The 19,662-nt window shown below is 37.7% G+C and overlaps 1 protein-coding gene and 1 long non-coding RNA gene across 7 annotated transcripts in view; one reads left to right on the forward strand and one right to left on the reverse strand.

Moving 5' to 3' along the window:
• LOC145996058 (uncharacterized) overlaps positions 1-512 on the forward strand; it is a 502,345-nt gene extending 501,833 nt beyond the window's left edge. For all 4 annotated transcript variants that reach the window (XM_083132275.1, XM_083132276.1, XM_083132278.1 and 1 more), the window contains one exon: positions 314-512. The gene's annotated coding sequence lies outside the window, so the exon portion shown is untranslated. The remainder of the gene's footprint in view (positions 1-313) is intronic.
• A 199-nt stretch (positions 513-711) lies between these two features.
• LOC145996470 (uncharacterized) overlaps positions 712-19,662 on the reverse strand; it is a 66,982-nt gene continuing 48,031 nt past the window's right edge. For all 3 annotated transcript variants that reach the window (XR_014442777.1, XR_014442779.1, XR_014442778.1), the window contains 4 exons: positions 18,856-18,918; positions 17,507-18,037; positions 9,890-10,278; positions 712-1,393 (listed from right to left, as the gene is read on the reverse strand). This is a non-coding gene — a long non-coding RNA (uncharacterized LOC145996470). The remainder of the gene's footprint in view (positions 1,394-9,889; positions 10,279-17,506; positions 18,038-18,855; positions 18,919-19,662) is intronic.

Below are 19,662 nucleotides of genomic sequence, written 5' to 3' on the forward strand. Positions count from 1 at the left end.
AATTGCAACAATGATAGTTTTTCTGAGACTCTAGATATTAATAATATAACCCATGGTGCAACAGCCCTTGAGGACCAGGGCCTAACCACAGACTGATGTCCCATTTCATAATAGAAGTGATCAAATTTAGGGTTCCAGACTTCTGAAAAATACTGTATTAAGATTTTAATAATAATGGTCCAATCTAGTTTGCAGCACTTTTTGACACTGTACTTTGTAACCAATTAGACATGAGAGTTTAAAAGTTGGAACAAACTAGGCAGGAGTAATTTGCAGAGAAGGTTATAAACTTATTCTGATTTTCTATTTTCAGGTGCATACTCCAGAGGATCATTTCACAGATGGTGCTAGGAATCCCCGAAGACAGCTCATTGAAAATGACAAAATAGGAGTTATGATCACATCCAAAAGGAAACAAAAGCTTTAAAGTGGTGACAAACATCCATGTGTATCTTTTGATAGATATTCAACATTTGTTTTTAGCTTAAAATAAATAAAATTTTCAATTTAGTACAAAATTTGGTCTTAATATTCTAAAGGTTTCCAAGTTATAGAAAAAAAATATGCTAAAATTAGCATATTTTCACTGATTCTGGCTAAATTTTTCGCTAAAAAATCACCCTAAGTCCCAACTTCAAAATTTTTCAAACCTTCCCCCACCTAACATTTTTTTCTTAAAAGTGATAATGACAGTCTCCATGAGTAGGGGTAATTTTTATTAGTCATTTCAGACTAAATACAAGACTGGGAACTATTACAACACTCCTGTTGAGATAAATTGTCACACTAAGTTTAAGTCCATTTTGAACAACAGGTGTATGTTCAAATCCATCCTAAGTAAATGTAAAGTTGCAATCTCTGAACATTTACTTAGGATGCATTTGAACACTTAAACTGTTACTGAAAATGAACTTCAATTTAGTGTGACAATTTACCTGAACAAGTGTGTAAAATTCCCAAGAATTACAACTGTTCGTATTTACATAACTTGTAGTTCTGAACTTGCAAATTAGATTCCTTTTAAAAACAGTTCCATCTGTTTGCAGTTGGTCACTTCTTCAAAATGGATTTCACTGCAGTATAGTCTTCCTGTTCCTTAGAGATATCATGACTACACCACCGTATCACTTCACATACCGTTCTTCCACTTGAAAATGTTTACATAACATAGCTATGGAATTGTTTTAGCAACTAAATATCATTTGTTGAAACATTATAATACAAAGGAAGACCTCATGTTTCACGATAGGATTATATAAAATTTCAAAGTCGCATATATCCGTTACTATAGAAGATGTCCTAGAAGAAACGGCACCTCTAAACATGGTTTCGACTTCACATTCCTTGCAGTGGTGGTCGTCCTTGTCTTACAAGTCCTCTTCTATCCTTTTATCTGCAAAGTAAGGGAAACAAGTTAAACAGTAGTACATGTAAAAATATTTTTTTTGGATGACTCTCAACAAATTAAATGTGGACTTATATACATTAGAAATTCTGCATGCACCACAGATATTTACTGCAAAATTTGAGAGAATGAAAGGGGGGGAGCACACCCCCCTAACCTACTTTTGATTTTGACATGATATGTTTCATATCGGTATCCAAAGGATTTTTTCCAGGGGAGAAAACTGTATAGTGTTGCCTCTAAAAAAAAAACCACTTTCAGACTGAAGTTATGTTACTGCAACACCTTTCCAATAATTAACAAAATTACTGTGACAAATGAAATACAGGTGTGTAATATATATATACAGTAGAGCGAAGTAATTGGGGGACATGGGTGTTCGGAAAACTGGTTTGTTCGGATAATCGAACTGTACATGTTTATTTGCCAAAAAGAAGTACTGTACAGTAAATTTATTCATAAAAACAGGCATCTCTTTAAGTATTACAAACTAACGTACAAAGGCAACTTTAGTAGGAATATATAGTATGTGGTACAGTTTATTAAACAAAAATATGTCCATATTACATACGCATTTTGCATGAACAATACATACACCGACAGAAGTGTGCTGATTGTTGAAACACAGCGACTGGCGGCTTGGCCGGTCAGCAGCGCCTTATGAAGGCCCCATTAGAAGCAATGTTCCGCCAGCGGTGGCTCAGTGCGGCGACTACTGTGGGGAGTGAGGGGGATGATGGACGGTAGGGTGGGAGAGTAACAGGTGCGAGCGAGTACACAGTTCGGTTAAGCGGTCGTTCGGTTGACTGACGTTCGGATAATCGACGCTCTACTGTATATATATTTATAGTAACATCCATCCCCCTTCCATCTAGATGCCCATGACTGATATAACCCTACTATCAAAAAAAAAAAAAAAAAATTCTGGTACAGACCACCCCTCACAAGCCCAGACTAATTTTCAAAGTGTATTCAAAATATCGTATTTGCCGGCATATAAAACGTACATACACCTTTTTGAGAAGAAAAGCTTTATCACTGAATCTATTGAAAGAGAAGAAGTAACTAAAATTAATCAATTTCTTAAACCGTCGTGTGTTTTAATACTTTTGGCTAATTGCAACGCATATCATGACGTATGTTGCGAGGGTACGCAAAAAGATACCGGGGGTCAACTTGACTGTCACTATCGTCAGGGGCTGTGGATTCACCACAACAGCCCGTTTTTGGCTTAATTAGCTTTGATTGAAGTTTGGATTGATTTTTTTGTTGTTTTTTCCTTTTTTCAATTTTTCTCGCCCCTCCTCCATTCTTTATTTTTCTAATTATATTTTATTTTATATTTATTTGTCTACATTACATTTATACTACTCCTCACTACATATAATTCTAGACACCCACACACACTCTGTCTATTACCACTATGTGAAGGGCCACTTTTAGTCCTGGAGCCAGTTCGCCCAACCAGATATAGCCCTTGATGTTTTCGCTGGAAATGTTCAGAAATGTTAGGATATGCATCAAGGAGAAGAAAGAAGAGGATGACATGAACTGATTTCTCTCCACACTTACCTAGACCCGACCGAGATGTTAATAATCCATGTAGTGTCCTTCGTTCAAGGTGCAACCTACTGAGGTGACTCGCACCTTAAGTTCTTACGCACCTCGAACTATTACGATCCCGCACTCACTCATACCTTATGAATTCTTAATGCCAACTGAGAGCGAGTTTGACCTTGCAGAATGTTTTATACTCATTCCTTAACATTTGTTCTTACCTATCGATGAAAGGACAAAAGCCTCTAACGTGGAAAATCCCTACAGGATGTGGCGAGGCCAGAATTACATACTCAGCAGTATGCAACTTGAAACACTGAAGCTGTTCTCTATGGAATGCAGCATTGTTAGTGAATAATCGGATCTCAAGTTAGAAATGGAACATAACTTTTACAGATTTGGCTCTGCACCTCTCTTCATTCCCCTCACTAATTAGCATCCATCTACCGATGGTTGCATGTGGATGGTCGAAAGGCCGATGGAACTTCTTTATTACATGTAGAAGGTACACAAAATAATAATAAAAACAAACCATTACCTATAACCAAGGTCACTCAAAACAAAATGAAGCCAAGCACCATGCTAAAAATTGGGGAAAATTCCAAAAAGGCATCAATCAGGGCATTAATAGCCACACAACGAAGCTTGAGTAGTTATCTAAAATATGGGGGTCAAATCACAAGTCCAGATTGACCAATAAAACGTCACAATAATAACAATAAAAAATAATAATTGACTTTGTAGAAAGTTGTTGGTGTGTCACCATAGGATGGAGGCATTCAAGTTGCCTCATGCAATACACAACATAAGCACATAAGCGGTGACACATATGCTAAATTGTTGCACTTGTATGATTTGCATCACATAACAACATTACGCTCATCACACATCAAGATGGAGTATCTCACCTTCGACTGTTCCAGATGTATCCTACTCATCTCTATTCTTTGGATACACGCAGACAGTTCAACTCGGTGAACTTCAGATCCCCTTCCCCCCTTCCTGGACTTTTCCACGGCAACTTCTTCAAGCAGCAGTTCGTATCCCAGAATCCAGTCCAGCGTTTTGGATATGTACATCCCTGTACACAACTGTGCATCGATCCATAGCCACCCATCATGCTATCTTCGGTGGTCCCCACTCTTTGACCCCATTCATCAAGACTTTTGGTCCGGACTGTACTGACCTGCGGCACCCCAGCAAAACAGTTGTCATCAGAACTTCAGCTGTACAGTCGCCAGCATAACTTCAGCTATACCATCCACATCAGAAATACAGTGTGCAATCCTATGCACACTTACAGCTGTACAGTTCTCATCAACACCACAGTGTACAGTCAACAGCAGAACCTCGGCTAGCCACTCTAAAGCTGACATGTGAGTGTATGGTTCCAGTTACCTCCGAACCAGAATCACACCCCACTGCTTATGCCACCCCTAGTGTTCTACGACCCCTCCCCCCTCAGAGTGATTTAACAGTTCATCCCGTTACTGACCAACACAGATGCAAAGTTGAAAGTGAATTAATTAGTTTGCCCTGTGTACAGCCAATTGCAAAAGTCAAAGATTTATTTGAAAGTCAGCCAACAGTAAAAGTTGAAAGTTTTGCTCAAAAAGCAGAAAATAAGCCAAAGTTTCAGGTTGCCGAACTTACTGTATCTTTTACTGATCACATTTTTTATGACTACACGTTTGCCTAAAATTTTCCTTAATGTTTGTTTTAATTACTGTTTTGGGGGGGGTATATGTATCCACTATTAAAGCCAATTGCATTTCCATGCAAACCTAATTAGTCCTTTATTCTTGCTTGCACCTTCCCAAGTCATCGTTATTATGCGATCGCGGAAGTTTGAGTTTTTGCAACTTTCCCTCCCCCCCACCTCGCTACGATCGCATTCCAGAGTCCTTGGCATCCACTCAACCAAGCTCAGCCCTTACTAGACTTTGTGCACAGTAAGTTAAAGCTACGTCAATATTTATGCATCACACAGTGTGTCAACAAATCCTAGCGCTCCATTTCCTTCTTCCCTCCCTCCTCAAGTTGTATTTTTCTCGCTGCCAGTTTCGATGCGGCAGGAGAATTCTCCACTCTGTGCACAAAGCAATGATTCTCCTCCCTCTGCCATACCAGCGAAACCCGAAGTTGCCCGAACATTGCTTCACTATGCACCAGAAAACGTTTCAAGCAGCCACAGAATCCAGTTGTTGCAGGCAACTACGAAAATGCAAGATTGCAAGAATTTTGAATACCTGCTGTCAACACATTCCATTCTCCACACTGAAGCCTTCCCGAGTGCCTTTCAGCACGTTCAAAACTTAGCATGGGGAAGTCAACGAAAATTATAGACTGCATATTTTTCCGATCCAGTGGCGTTCGCTCATTAAATTTTCAAGGGGCCAGTTTTAGTTAAGGATATAGCAATCAGAAATTGTATTTAATGATATAATTTCATCTCAACAATGTTAGGGATATTTCGGCATATGTAGATAAAATTTTGTCATAAACGTTGCATTTATGTACTTAGGCTAATCACGACTAATCATTTATTAACCTTTTGAGTCCCAAGGCCATTTACACATGTAACCCCATTGGCCCCGAGCCAATTTTGAGCAAAATGCAGAGTTTCAATTAAATGAGTGTAGATCGGAGGCTAATTGCCCTAGAGCAGGCATGTCAAACACGCGGCCCGCGGGCTGCATGCGGCCCTCGATATATTTTTGTGCAGCCCCTTTGCTATTACCTGTTTTTAAGTAGTAGAACCTTCTGATGTAGTAGTTGCTAAAATATCTGTGTTATTATATAACACGATGTGAAATGTCACACACGTTTTCCTCTTGGACAGGATATACCCGTCGGTAGGTGAAAAAAGGTGGTCGTGTTGCATTATTGGGGTGGTTGACGAATGTAGTGATTGCCGGGGTGGTTCAGAGTCCAAGGCTAAGTCGTCTGCCTGCGCAGTTTTCCCTCCGGAATCTAGAATGAGGGGAGGGTTGAAGGGAAAGGGGAACAAGCTGCCTTTGCCCGAAAACCTATTACCCCGTCTTATAGTCTGCATGACTCACCCCTCCCTTGCCTCTCCCGCATCTTCGCTCAGTCGGTTCCATTTTCCAAGAAGTTTGGGTCTAGCAGTCTATTCGGGTTGCTTTGTTTGTGCTACCAACAATGTCTTTGTCGAAACCAAGTGGAAGTAAACGAAAAATTTCTGATGAACATCGTAGTTTTCAAGAGAAATGGGAGTTGGAGTACTTTTGTTGTGAAGTGAAAGATAAAATTGTTTGCTTGGTGTGCAGATCAACCATTAGTGTACCAAAGTTATATAATGTCAAACGTCATTATGAGCAACACAGAGATACATACAACCAATACGACGGATTAATGAGGCAAGACAAGCTGAGAGAGTTAAAGGCAGGATTAAAACAACAACAAGGTATGTTTACTAAAGTAGCTGAAGAAAGCGAAGCTGCGGTATGCGCAAGCTACGCATTGTCGGAGTTGATAGCTAAACACTCAAAACCTTTTGCCGAAGGCGAGTTTATTAAACTGTGCTTGGTAAAAGCTGCTGAAATAGTTAATCCCCCTTAAAAATGCTTTTCAAGGCATTTCACTATCCCGCAACACGGTTGCTGAAAGAGTAACCGAACTGGCCTGCGATTTGAGTGATCAAATTAAAACAAAAGTGTCAAATTTCATTGCTTATTCCATCGCTTGTGATGAGAGTACAGACATCGGTGGTGTAGCTCACTTAGCTGTGTTTCTTCGTGCTTGTGATGAGGAGTTCAACATTTTCGAGGAGCTATTGGACATTGTACCGTTCCATGACACTACTACCGGTCAGGATATATTTATTGCTGTTCGTGAACTTTTGCGGAAGTATGATTTACCTCTGTCAAAGTTATCCTGTGTAGCTACGGATGGTGCCCCTTCAATGATGGGAAAAAACAATGGTTATGTGACAAAACTGCAAAACGAATTTCGTGAAACCTGCGATAAACACATGTTCCATCATGTGCATTGCATCATTCACCAAGAGGTCTTGTGTTTCAAAGTAATCAACATGGAAAGTGTGATGAAGCCTGTGAAAAAAGCTATCAACTTCATAAGATCCCGTGGCTTAAACCAGCGACAATTTTCTGCTTTCTTAGCAGATTTAGAAAGCGAATATTCTGGAGTGCCCTACTACACAGAAGTGCGCTGGCTATCGTGTTCTATGGTTCTTGAAAGATAAAATATGTCAATTTTTGGAAATGAAAGAACAAGACACCAGCTTTTTTTCACAACCAACGTGGTTACAAGATCTTTCCTTTCTTGTTGATATAACGAAACACTTGTCAGATTTAAATTTGAAACTGCAAGGAAAAGATCAATTAATCACCAACATGAATGATCAAGTCAAAACATTCGAGTGTAAGTTATTGCTTTGGGAAAAACAGTTAAGAAACGAAGACTTGACACACTTTCCAACTTGTTCTAAATACAGATCAAGTTCAAAGGACCCTGTTTTGTACAAAAAGTATGCCGAAAAAATTCAGCTTTTGAATACTGAATTCGGGAAAAGGTTCCACGATGTTCGTTCTTTCGAAGACAAGATCTCCTTGTTTTCAGCCCTGTTTACGACTGATGTAGAAAGAGTGGCAGCACATTTGCAGATGGAAGTAATTGAAATTCAGTGCGACTCAAATTTGAGACAAAAGTACAGCGAAGTGGGTATCCCTGACTTTTACAAGTACATGCCTGCACGTTTTAAACCTGCAAATTTGCGTGTGAAATAATTTCCATGTTCGGTAGCACTTACCAGTGTGAAAAACTTTTCTCACTAGTGAAACCAACGAGATCCAGATTATCAGACGTTCATCTTAGCTGTGTTCTGAAAGTAGCTGCTTTATATAAGATGTCTCCTGATATTGATAAATTGGTGGCAGAAAAAAAGATGCCAGCTTGCAGGCAAGAAGCAATGATCAAGTTTCAATGAATGTTCAATATACTTTATTAAGTGTTATGTTAGTCATTCTTGAAAATAAAGTATTAAAGAAATAATTATTTTTTTCCTTGCGGCCCGCCCTATCGAACACTACTGACTATTTGGCCCAGTTCAGATTTTGAGTTTGACATGCCTGCCCTAGAGAGATGAGTGATATACCGTTGTACGCGGAATGAACCAGAGATTCAGACTATATGAAATTTATGCAAATTCGGCGTATATATGGTGGGGGAGAGGCTAACTCTCAAAATTCCAAAATTTCGGGAAAAATTGGGTCCCCCTGACCCCCACCAAAAAAAGGATATGAAAAGTTTAAAAGGACAACGTTGAGATGGACCTAAAGGAAATCGGTAGGGATGGAAAAGAGTATATAGATCTTGCTCAAGATAGGGACAGATGGAAGGCCTGTGTTGCTGCAGCCATGAACCTTCGGGTTTAAGAAGGCTAGAGAGTTAGTTAGTTAGTTAGAAAAGTTTAAAATATACACAGAAATTATTGCTGGCATGTAAGAAACAGAAAAATATTTGCATCATTGTCATATGAGCAATGTACTGCGAGTTGTACCCCTGAAACGAAAGGCTTGTACACCACTGTCTCAAGCTGCGGAATTGAGCAAAATGCAGAGTTACATTGAAAAGACTATAGCTCAGAAACTAAATGCCCTAGAGATATGAAAGATATACCGTTGTATGCAAAATGAATCACAGATTCAGACGATATATAATTTATGCACATTCGGCATACATATGGAGGGAAAGGGGGGAAATCCCCTGAAAATACTTTTTTTAAAGAAAAATGGGGTGTGTTCCCCCTGCCCCCCGAAAAAAATGATATGAAAAGTTCAAAAAGCAGCAGGCAAAAAACGACAGTAGCACACTTTTCACACCACAAGAAAAGCATGTAGATGACAAAAAAGACCTTGGAAGTCTGTTACTTCTCAAAAAATATCCTTGCACTTGGGCACAAAAACACACACACACCTACGCACAACTTTCACGGACGAAAAGCTAGAACGCAGTGAAAAATGAGTGCAGATTCTTGCAGCTGCTTGAAATTCTATTTTTAGACAATGTAGTGTAACCTGTGTTGCAACTTGTGCTCAAAACCAAAGATTTACTTCAGCGTGCCTCGAAATTCCATTCTCACAATGCAGATTCAACAACCAGTCTTCCCCCTCCCCCTGCTTGCGCCCGCATGGAAAACTTTCATTTTGACATCGGATACTGATAAAGAAGCTTCCTTCGGGAGTGAAAAGCATTGCTTTAGAACAACAAAGCCGGTCTTCCTTTGTCGGCAAAAATTTTCTCTTGAAAAGAGACGCAAAAGAGAAGTCCCTTTTCCCCTCCATTTTCAAGAAAAAAAAAGTGCAAGAAACATTTCTGTTAAATACATGTGTTAGGAACAATATATATATATAAAAATCGAAATTCTAGCCAAAAATAGAAAAGTTATAACGTAAAAACTACGACCTTGACACAACATCTCGATCGAGACACTTGGGACCCAAAAGGTTAAGGAACGACAAGATAAGAATTTCTTTGAGTTGTTCCCTGCCATTTTTTTCCGTTTATGATAAATAGATTTATTTTAAGTATTTTTTTTTTTTAAAAAAAAGATTTGCATTTGATTGAAATTAGGATTCTTTTTTTGTTGCTATTTTCATATGTCAGTAATTCCATTATTTTGCAGTTTTACATTTTGCCAAACTAAATTTAGATAGAAATCAGGAAAATTTTCTTAAAGGGCAATTTTAGCATTTTATGCACCAGAATTAATAGCAACATGCCCCAGGCTATCCTCAGCGATTATCACAGGCATGTGCAGCTAATATGGCCATGGCACCATTAGCCTTTCCAAATTATAACAGTGGACCACCACAAATGTTATAATTTGAGAATTTACATCATATTTATTATTATTTTTGTTATTAGGAAATTTTGTTCACTCACCCAATTGGCACTTTAGTCGACGAATAGTCAGTCTACAATCCTAGAAGCTCAGGTACACTTCCACTAGCCAAAGGAACTCTCCAACGTATCTGTAGACCTCCCAGCGGGCCCATTTGTACCAGATATCCCGGGGGGGGGGGGGGGGGGGGAGTATGACTCCACCATATCCTCGGTATCCTGGATGTGGGCCCAAGTCATCCAATAGATTTTTTATGGATGCCTGGGAGACTACCGAGCTGGAAGCGGCTCCGGAGGATGGAGCTGACTAACATTCCCATCCTTATCCGCCATGACCTGCTTTCCTGCGCCAGCTGTATATTGAGCTAAAGTTTCTTCTAAGTCGGGTAGCTTTCCAAGGTATCCATCCAGAATCACCTTCGGTTTCTATGCTAAGTTCAAAAAAATATATTATTAATTTCCACTATTTATACACATACATGAATCTATTAGCAATAAAAAATATATACTACTGAATCAGTATCCAGACAACTAGAGCTACTACACTATAAATGGAAGTGCATTTTGGCAGAGCAGTTCTACATTGGGAGCTTAAAAATGCTGACTCTGCATCGTGAGCACAACTTAAGTAAGTAACTTTTTGTTGTATGTGAAGAAGTGCTGTCATTTTCTGCCATGTTGATGCTGTGCTGGACTTTGTACAAACAAGCATATGCTTTGATGAATGAAAGCGTCAAATGTATGAAACGACTAGGACCATGATAAAATCCATGTATAATTTTTAAGTTTTCAAGGCAAACTTTCCAAAAATTCAAGCATACATGCAGATGTTTTCTCTGCTTCAACCTTTCGTATTGCCCCTCTCAACACACACACAGATATATTAACAATATAAATTGTGTGTATGATTCCAATGTATCAAAAAAATTCTAATTCAATTAAATGGTATATACATGATTAATATAATATGTGGACTTTACATTTACCATTTCACATACTTGGGCTCGAAAAATATGGACAAACATAAGTAACAAATGTTATGGGATATACTAATCTACGAAACATTGTTCATTGTACATGGATTTCAAAATCAAATTAACTAATGAACTTTAATACAGGGTGTCCACGAAGTCCTGCTACCGTTACGATGAAACTTAACTCCTAAACTATATGAGATAAATACATGCAGTTTTTTGCAACGTGTTCTACAGCTCTCAAAGTTTTATTTACAATTGCAACACTTCCACTTGGCCTCAGGACGTCGAGACGGTATTCGATCTCCATCCATCCATGCTGCCATCAACCTGTTCGAGAACTTCTGCAATCCGTGTACGAAGTGTGACAATATCTGGAACAGGGGTTTCATCCGTCAAAGCGTATCAATCCCTAAGATTATATGTTTATTTTATTAAGTCTCTCTGAACGCTTCACGTTGACCAGGGCATTCACTTGTTTTTCTCAGTTGTCTCAAGCCTCTGAGGCATGTTGATAATGCACAGTGTTGCGCTATGCAAACCTCCTGAGCATTCAGGAAAACAGGTAGTTCCTTCTGTTTATGGAGTCAGCGGTTTGCATAGTGGCAATTAATAACATGATTCGGCATAGAGGAAGAGCTCGATGGCCTAGTCATATAGAGGTGAGACAAGCTGAGAGGGGACTGACTTTTGGGATTGAGTTGAGAGAGAAGAGGTGGTCAGCAAGGTGGTAGGTCAGAAGTGGAACGACGCTTTGGTCGACGAATTGGAGAAGCTTACAGAGGACTTCGCTTATTCTATTCAGCTTAATACTTCAGATAGACAGGTAATTATCCTACACCCAGCCATGATTCAGGTTCAACGGTTCACAAAACCCAACGAGTGACCATTGTCTTTTCTGTAGTTTAGTTCCTTAGTGTGATTTTGTACCTTTCGCATTGCCAAGCGTTAACTCGTCATGCCAATGACGAGTGGTTTCATCAGAGGATGAATGATGAGTAACTTACATCACCCATTGATTAATTGGTTAACAGTTTAGGTATTCATAAGATCCCACGAACTTTAAGGTACGTTACGTGGTGGAGATTAGCGGGTCTTTTCATTTTTCAGAAATGAAAAGAAATTGTTAACCTATTTAGAATTCAACCCCACCCCAAATTTCGTTACGTGGTGGATTTGCTGGGGCTTCTCATGCATTTTTTCGGAAATGCGATGAGAAAATAGCTCGTTACGTGAAGGAGTTGCCTCGGGTCTTTTCATTTTTTTTCAGAAATGAAAAGAGTTTGTTAATCAGTTTTAAATTTAAACCCACCCCAAAATTTTGCTAACTTGTTTAGTTTTTTTTAGTATGTGCTTGCCACAATTGATGTTGAAAATACATAGGGCTTAAAGTTTTTTTTTAACATTAATGGAGGAAGAATATTATATGCCATGATAGATGTTTAGTTTAACATGAGGATGAATGCGATGAATATTATCGACCTCGAGTCTGGGTCTGTAATCAGCGAAATGTAAGAATGCGGAGGAACCTGCGCCCTAGCTCCGTCGCGGTTACCCGCATCGGGCTGGCGCTATGGTATCAGGAGCGTCCGGCATTCCGCGTGGCGGAAGGTTCAATGTCGGATTTTAGGGAGGTCCATTTCATCAAAAATGTGGCCGGCCCAGGGACGTCCGTGGACGATTCCCTATCAATCCGCTCCTGGTAGCTCTGTGGTTCACTCACGAACCCGGTACCATGGCAACGACAGATTCCCACCTGGGAAATTTTTACCATTCCCAGAATTTTAATAAGGTAGGAGAATAAGGCATTTAGATTCAATGATTTCTTGCATTGACAGTGATTTTAGAACATAAGAGGTAGGAAAATTTTTTATATGATCTTGGATACGAAAATTATCAAAACGTTGGTTATGAGGATTAAACTAATGCAGTAAGCAACAGTAAACGATTTTTTTTTACCTTAACATTTTAATTAATTAAAAAAGTGGATTTTAAAGATATTTATGAATGAGGAAAATAAATTAGAGTTTATTGACTGACTCAGTGGCACTATGTGCATTTTAACGAGTCATAGCACAGAGTATGCTTGTTTGAGTCAATATTTTGTTTTTGTTATTATTATTAATTGAAATTCCTTAAAAGTTTAATTTAAATTTTGTTTAAAACTGACCGTAACTTGTAAATGATTTAGAATGCTTGAACTATAACTGCTAAGACCATTGCAACGAGGATATTACATTTTTATAAATATATAGTTTTGGGAACGAATAAGGCCCCGAGGACCACTCATTTATATTCTTAATGACTGAAGTCTCCTAGCACCTCATGAAGGGAGCTTAGATTAAGGAGATAGTCAAGTTTATGCGAGATAGTCACTTGCCTTATGTTACCTTAACTTACGAATACATTGCCTCAATTTTTAAATTCATGTTAATATGTAAAGAAACGAAACGCTAATTATATTCCTGGGCACGCTGTACATTTAATATCCGCTATTAGTATATAGTTTGATTTAGGATATAAACCGCCCGATTAATTAAAAGTTCTAGTTGAGAAGTAATAGATGTATAAATAGGCTGCAGTGACGAGAGATGTTAGTACACAGGTAAGCAGTAGTGACGAGAATGAGTCCGTACACTTATATACATATACCTTTATGCTTTAAGCAAAGTTAGGCACAGCCAACTTAATTTGAATAACTAGAAGAGAATTAGGAGAGCATCACACGGCGTGGACGTTTCTCACATATTAACGAGATTTTTTTTTTAGTATATATTTATATATTTTTTTCCTGTCCGAAATATTGTTTTGTTTGACAGTTGAATATTTATCCTTAGCACGTTGTAGCTTCAAACGTTAAAAACTCTAAAATGTAGTTTGTTTTAAATTTTAAAGTATAAATATTGCAATTTTCGCTCCAAGTTACGACATTTATTAAAGTAAAACAGGTCTAATATTTTAAATCCACTCGCGTGACATAATAATAATTTATAATAAAAATGGCACTAATAATATTAAAGGTTAAATAAAAGCAGACTTATTGATTAATAATGTGCCTTAGGCACAAAAAGTTTTTTGCAGTATTAAAAATACTAGCTCAGCAAGTACATCACTAAAAATTTATAGTTACTCTTCAGAAGAAGGTATATAATTATATTAGCAAACTTTATTTTAAGCGCCAGTTATGAGAATATTTATATTATATGAATATGTAGACGTCGACGTCAAGATTTTTTTTGCGCCCCTATAACAAGTATTTTCCTTCGGATTTGGATCTAGACCAAAATCCCGGAAATCCATTCTGCCATCGCAGAATGATAATGATTAAACCACAACGGTTTTAGTTTCTAACTTTGCCACAATAATATGCTAAGCATATTTTAGAATGAGTTGAGAGAATTAAAGATTCTTCAAGTTTTAGTGATGTTAGTATTTTAATGCATTTAAAGATCGCATAAATAATAATAATTATTTTATTTCAGGTAGTCAGGAGTAAATCAGTCTCAATTTTTCCATTACCTTATACCTCAGCATGGTTCGATTGATTTTAAGTATTTAAAAATAAAGATAACACCTGAAATTAAATAAGATAAGTTTGCAGTAAAATTTAAAATAAGATAAGTTAAACAGTGCTAATAAATTTAGAGAATAAATAAATTATATCAAATAAATAAATTACGCAGATAAATTGAGCCTAGAGTCAGAAATAATTAAGTCGTTAAAATATCTATTAAGTTAAACTAGGCAGGCTTAAAGTACGTATTAGTTTTGAAGAACTGTTTGTTTTGATTGCCTAAGCAACATGAAAATCATTGCGATTTTAGTTATTTTAAACGGATTTCTTCCATACGTAAAAGCTTCAAATTTTATTTATCTGTTGAAAAAGTCCTTTGACTATCCTTATATTATAATTACAAGTTTATTATTAACAACATTTATTATTAGTATTTTTATAATTTTCATAATTTGTTACTGTCAATGTCAATGCAAGAAATTATTACTTATGACCATGAGTGTACCAACGAATTACCATTAAGCAAACTTAATAATGATTCACCGTCCATTGACCAGATTTACGACGATGTTGCATCAATGGTTGAAGTGGTACCATTGAAAACAATACACCCGGCCATACCGCCTCCACTGCCCCAAACTGTTATTATTCAACCTAGTGTACAAAAAGAAGTTCAAGATGTATCCCGAAATATTTTAATCACCAAAGACGACATTTTAGATTTGCCGAAGAATATTATATCTGTTAAAGATAGAGTTCAGGAGTTTGCCGTAAGTAAGGGTCCAAGTTTTGTTCAAAACAGCCGCAAAATTGAAAGTGAATTGACTATTTCACCCTGTGTCCAGCCAATGGTAAAAGTTAAAGATTTATTTGTAAATCAGTCAACAGCAAAAGTCGAGAAAGTTCCAAATGTCACTTTAAAAGCAGAAAGTAAGCCAAATTCTCAGGTTTCCGAACCTGTTGTATCTTTCATTGATCATATTTTTTACGATTATACCTTTGCCTAAAATTTTATTATATTCATTGCGTGTTAAATTTTAAGTTATAATCCATTTTTTAGGTTTGATTGTACCGGGTGTCCTACTTGAAAGTGGTACGACTCACTGACTGCTTTTCATACTAGTTGAATTGTTTTTTCATATGTAAATACTGCAGACTTTCAAGACATGTGTCATCATATACATTTTCACATCTTATGTTAGGTTAGGTACACTTACTGTGTAAAACTGTCTGGTTTATAACAAATGCTGAAAGTGCCATCCACCAGCATCCAGGCATCGCTGCGCTCGCAGTACAATGTTCTGAGAAACACGTCGTAATTCTTCAGGGGAGATGTTATTTATCTCGTTTGTAGTGTTCTCTTTCAGTTGGTCTATCGTATGAGGGTTATTAGCGTACACTTTTCCTTTCAGAGCTCCCCATGAATAAAAATCACAAGATGTTAAGTCCGGCGATCGCGGAGGCCAAAGGTTTTTGCTGACAAGCCTGTTTTCAGGAAACACTTCACTGATACGGGTCATACTCTGGTTGGAGGTGTGGGCAGTGACACCATCTTGTTGAAAGACGCCGTGTCTTTTTTCATTTTCTGTTAACTGTGCATAAAACGACTCAAATATCTGCAGATATCTTTCGCTGTTGATAGTCTCTTCAAAGAAAATTGGTCCGATAATGCGTGTTCGCGACACTGCACACCAAACGCCTATCTTCTCTGGGTGAAGAGGTTCCTCATGCACGACGTGTGGGTTATCCTGTGACCAAAATCTACAATTCTGTGAGTTGAGTTGAGGTCCAACCTCAATGGACCTGTCTTTATGTAAAATTCAACAATATCTATTCGGTGTTCAATTGCAAACTGCAGCATTTCTCAGCAAACTTTTGCACAACAATCTCCGCAAACAATCACTTTTAAACTGTCGAACGCAACTCAACAATTACGTGTGACTTCAAGTAATGCAATATTTCAGTGTAGGCAACTACATTAATCTGATTCCACCCATTTATTTGTGAACGCCAAAATGAATGTTAGGCGTACCACTGTTAAGTGGGACACCCAGTACTTTATGCAAGGTTTATTAGTCATTTATTTTGCCAGCACCTTCCCAAGTCTTGTTATTGTATGATCACGGAAGTGGTCGAGTTTATAAACACGCTGTCACAAGCGCCACGAAGTTTTCTCTCTCTCCATCCCGCCTATGACGTCATTTCAAAAGTCCTTGACTTCTTTTAGATTCTCGCAGCTCTTACTAAACCTTGTTCGTAGTAATTTAAAGTTTTGTAAACATTCACGTGTCATTCAGTGCGTCAGCGAATCATCGCACTTCATTTTCCTCCTCCGCGTGTTGGAATATTACCTTTGCCCGTTGCTTAAAGCAACGATTCTTTCGTCCGCTATTCCGACGGCACCCGAACGGAACCCGAAGTCGCCGAACACACCAAAGAGCTCGCCAGCCTTGGTTCTTGCTTTGAAGCCTCCAAGCTACATCGGAATGCAACGTTCAGCAGAAATACATCGCAGCTGAATTTACAAATTTTTTCCTTCGCGTGGACGCCTTCCAGAGCACGCTAGTAGCTCAGAAAGACTTAGCATAGACTTTGCATATTTTCTCGAACCAGTGGCGTTCGCTCATTAAAATTTTCAGGGTACCAGTTTAGTTACGCATATAGCCATTAGAATTTGATTTTCACGACAGAATTTCATTTAACAATGTTAATTTTTTGTTACATAGATAAATTTTGCCATAAAACGTCGCATTTATGTACTTCAGACTAATCACGACCAATAATTTTACAAAGGAACAACAAGACGAATTTTTTTTGTTTTTCTCGCAAAATTTCCCAGTTTTTTTTATAGAGATATTTATAGTAAGTAAATTTTTTGGGAAATTGACACATTTTTTATTAGAATCAGGATAAAGATAAACGAAATTTTGATACAATCAGGGAAATTTTACAAAAGGGCAATTTTAACACTTTATGCACATAGAGTAATCAAAATTGTTAGCAACATGCCCACGCTAAGCCTCGGTGATTGGCACAGGCATGTGCAGCAAAAGTCGCCACGGCACCGTTAGCCTTTCCAAATTTTAACAGTGTGGTTTACCACAAATGTTATAATTTGAGAAATTATTATTATTATTATTATTTAGTATTAGGCAAAGTTTGATCACTTACCCTACTTCAGGAACAGACTCCACTCCCTGCAGCTGAGAAATAAGTTTCCCAGCCACAGGAAATCTTCTTCTACTGACTCCATTTCCACCTGGAGGGCGCCTAATATCCTCCTCCAGTTTTTGGGGCAGGCCGCTACTAGTTGTGTTAGGGTTTGTACTCGCTCCCAGTACTCCCATATTAATTATTTTAGTTGGGACAGGGTGTTTATTTCTTGGCACAGCCTATCACTGATGGCGTACGTTACTAGGTAGCGTACTCGCAACACCCACGTAGGACTTTCGGCGACTAGGGGGATGTAGTTTGTTATATTGTCAGTTATACCCTGCACCCTTTCTAACTCGCTAAGCCACAGATCATTCGGATCAATGTTGATGTGACCCATGATGTGTAGTCAACTGAAGGTATTGGCTTTAGAGTTACGGTATCTTTCCCATCTTTCCAATGATATTGCTGGGTGATATCCAAGGGGGTGATATCAGGGGAGCGCGGTTGCCAGGAAATGTCTATCCAAAAGGTCCCTCACAACATAATCTGCAAAATCAAAAAAAAAAAAAAATAATAACAAAAAAATACCATTACTTATTAAAACTTTGAGAGCTGTAGATCACGTTGCAAAAAACTGCATGTCTTTATCTCGTATAGTTTAGGAGCTACGTATGTTTCATTGTAATGGTAGCAGGACTTTGTGGACACCCTGTATATCTTGCAATAATCTTCCATCTGTCAGATATATTGTTCTCCAAAGGACACTAACAAAGTAAACTAAACAGAGAATTCCGTTTTATTTTGCATGCAGCTTTCTTTTCCTTCTTGGTGAAAATAAAAGCTAAACGTTGAAAACTTGCCTCAGGCCAAGGCGTTTGAAAATATGTTTAAATTCAATGGGATTTAGATAAATAAAAGTTGCAATTTTTCAAGTCTACGGAGAAAAATTCGGGCAGAATTCAAGGAATTCCCGGTGAGTTGCCACCCTGGTTTTGCGATTAAAATTTCATTTTTCTAGAGTTTGATGAGTTGACGTACCTGTTTTTTTTCCCCCTTATCCTTGAATTACAGAGCTACCGAAAGCAATAGGATCAAATTCTGGTCTCAAAAGCCAGTACACTACCATTTGGTTTTCCAATGTTGTCCCTTCGTTTTCGAAATGTCCAACAAATCAGTAGATAGCATGCAAAAATGTTGGAACCACTGCATTCACGTGTAGTGTTGGAAATACCTCTCTCGCACAACGTCGAGTGTAAAGTTGCAAACATGGTTCATCATTTCGTGCGTTACCCTACAGTTTTTCACAAACTGAAATATGATGCCATTATTACTATCTTAAAAGAACAGGAACATCATTTACCTACCTTCACAAGGATTAAACGCCCTGCACCACAGCTTGTCAAATATGTATTAGTTACATCAGGTGCCTGAAAAACAAGGGTCGTCTTAGTACAAAAAGTTGATATGCTGTACAGTCAGGCAACCAAAAAAGACAGCTAACAAACACCAAAAAAGTGAGATGTAACCATTATGTGAAGCTTTTATTTCTTAAATTGTGCTGGCATTACTTACAAATCTATTACTAAACTGTCTTTCGTGCAATATTTGGATGCATGGAAGAAAGATTATTCTGATTTAATGATACACAAGACAGAAAAAAAAAAAATGGAAATTTCTGTAACCAAATTAAAATATAAATAAAAATGGAATTTAAAAATTAAGTAAGTAATTTTCTACCCCTGTGAATAACGTAAGTTTGGGGGGGGTTCATCATTTATGAGCATGGGCATTGCCCGAAATATTTTTAGAGGGGATCAGGCCATAGATAAAACTTGCTTAGTACAAATAATAATTACAATAATTATTGTTCTATTACAATAATAACTATTATAAGTTATTAAAAATATACCAAATTCAATACAAATTTATTGTTATTTTATAAAGAGAGAGACTGAATATCTAACACAATTGTTGTCCATTATTTTTCTTATATTTTGTACCGTAAGTGTACTGAAACCATAGTTGTTGCATTTTGTTATTAACTTTTACACAATCATTGTAAAAAAGGCTTTAACAGTTAGTGGTAAATTTTACTCAAAGTTTTGGAAGCTGCGGATCCATTTATTCTTTGGATTAAATGGTAGAATATAAAAGTATAACCTGCTACCTCT

Source organism: Lepisma saccharinum, chromosome 12 (genome assembly GCF_977018435.1).
Source record: "Lepisma saccharinum chromosome 12, izLepSacc3.1, whole genome shotgun sequence".
NCBI lineage: Eukaryota > Metazoa > Arthropoda > Insecta > Zygentoma > Lepismatidae > Lepisma > Lepisma saccharinum.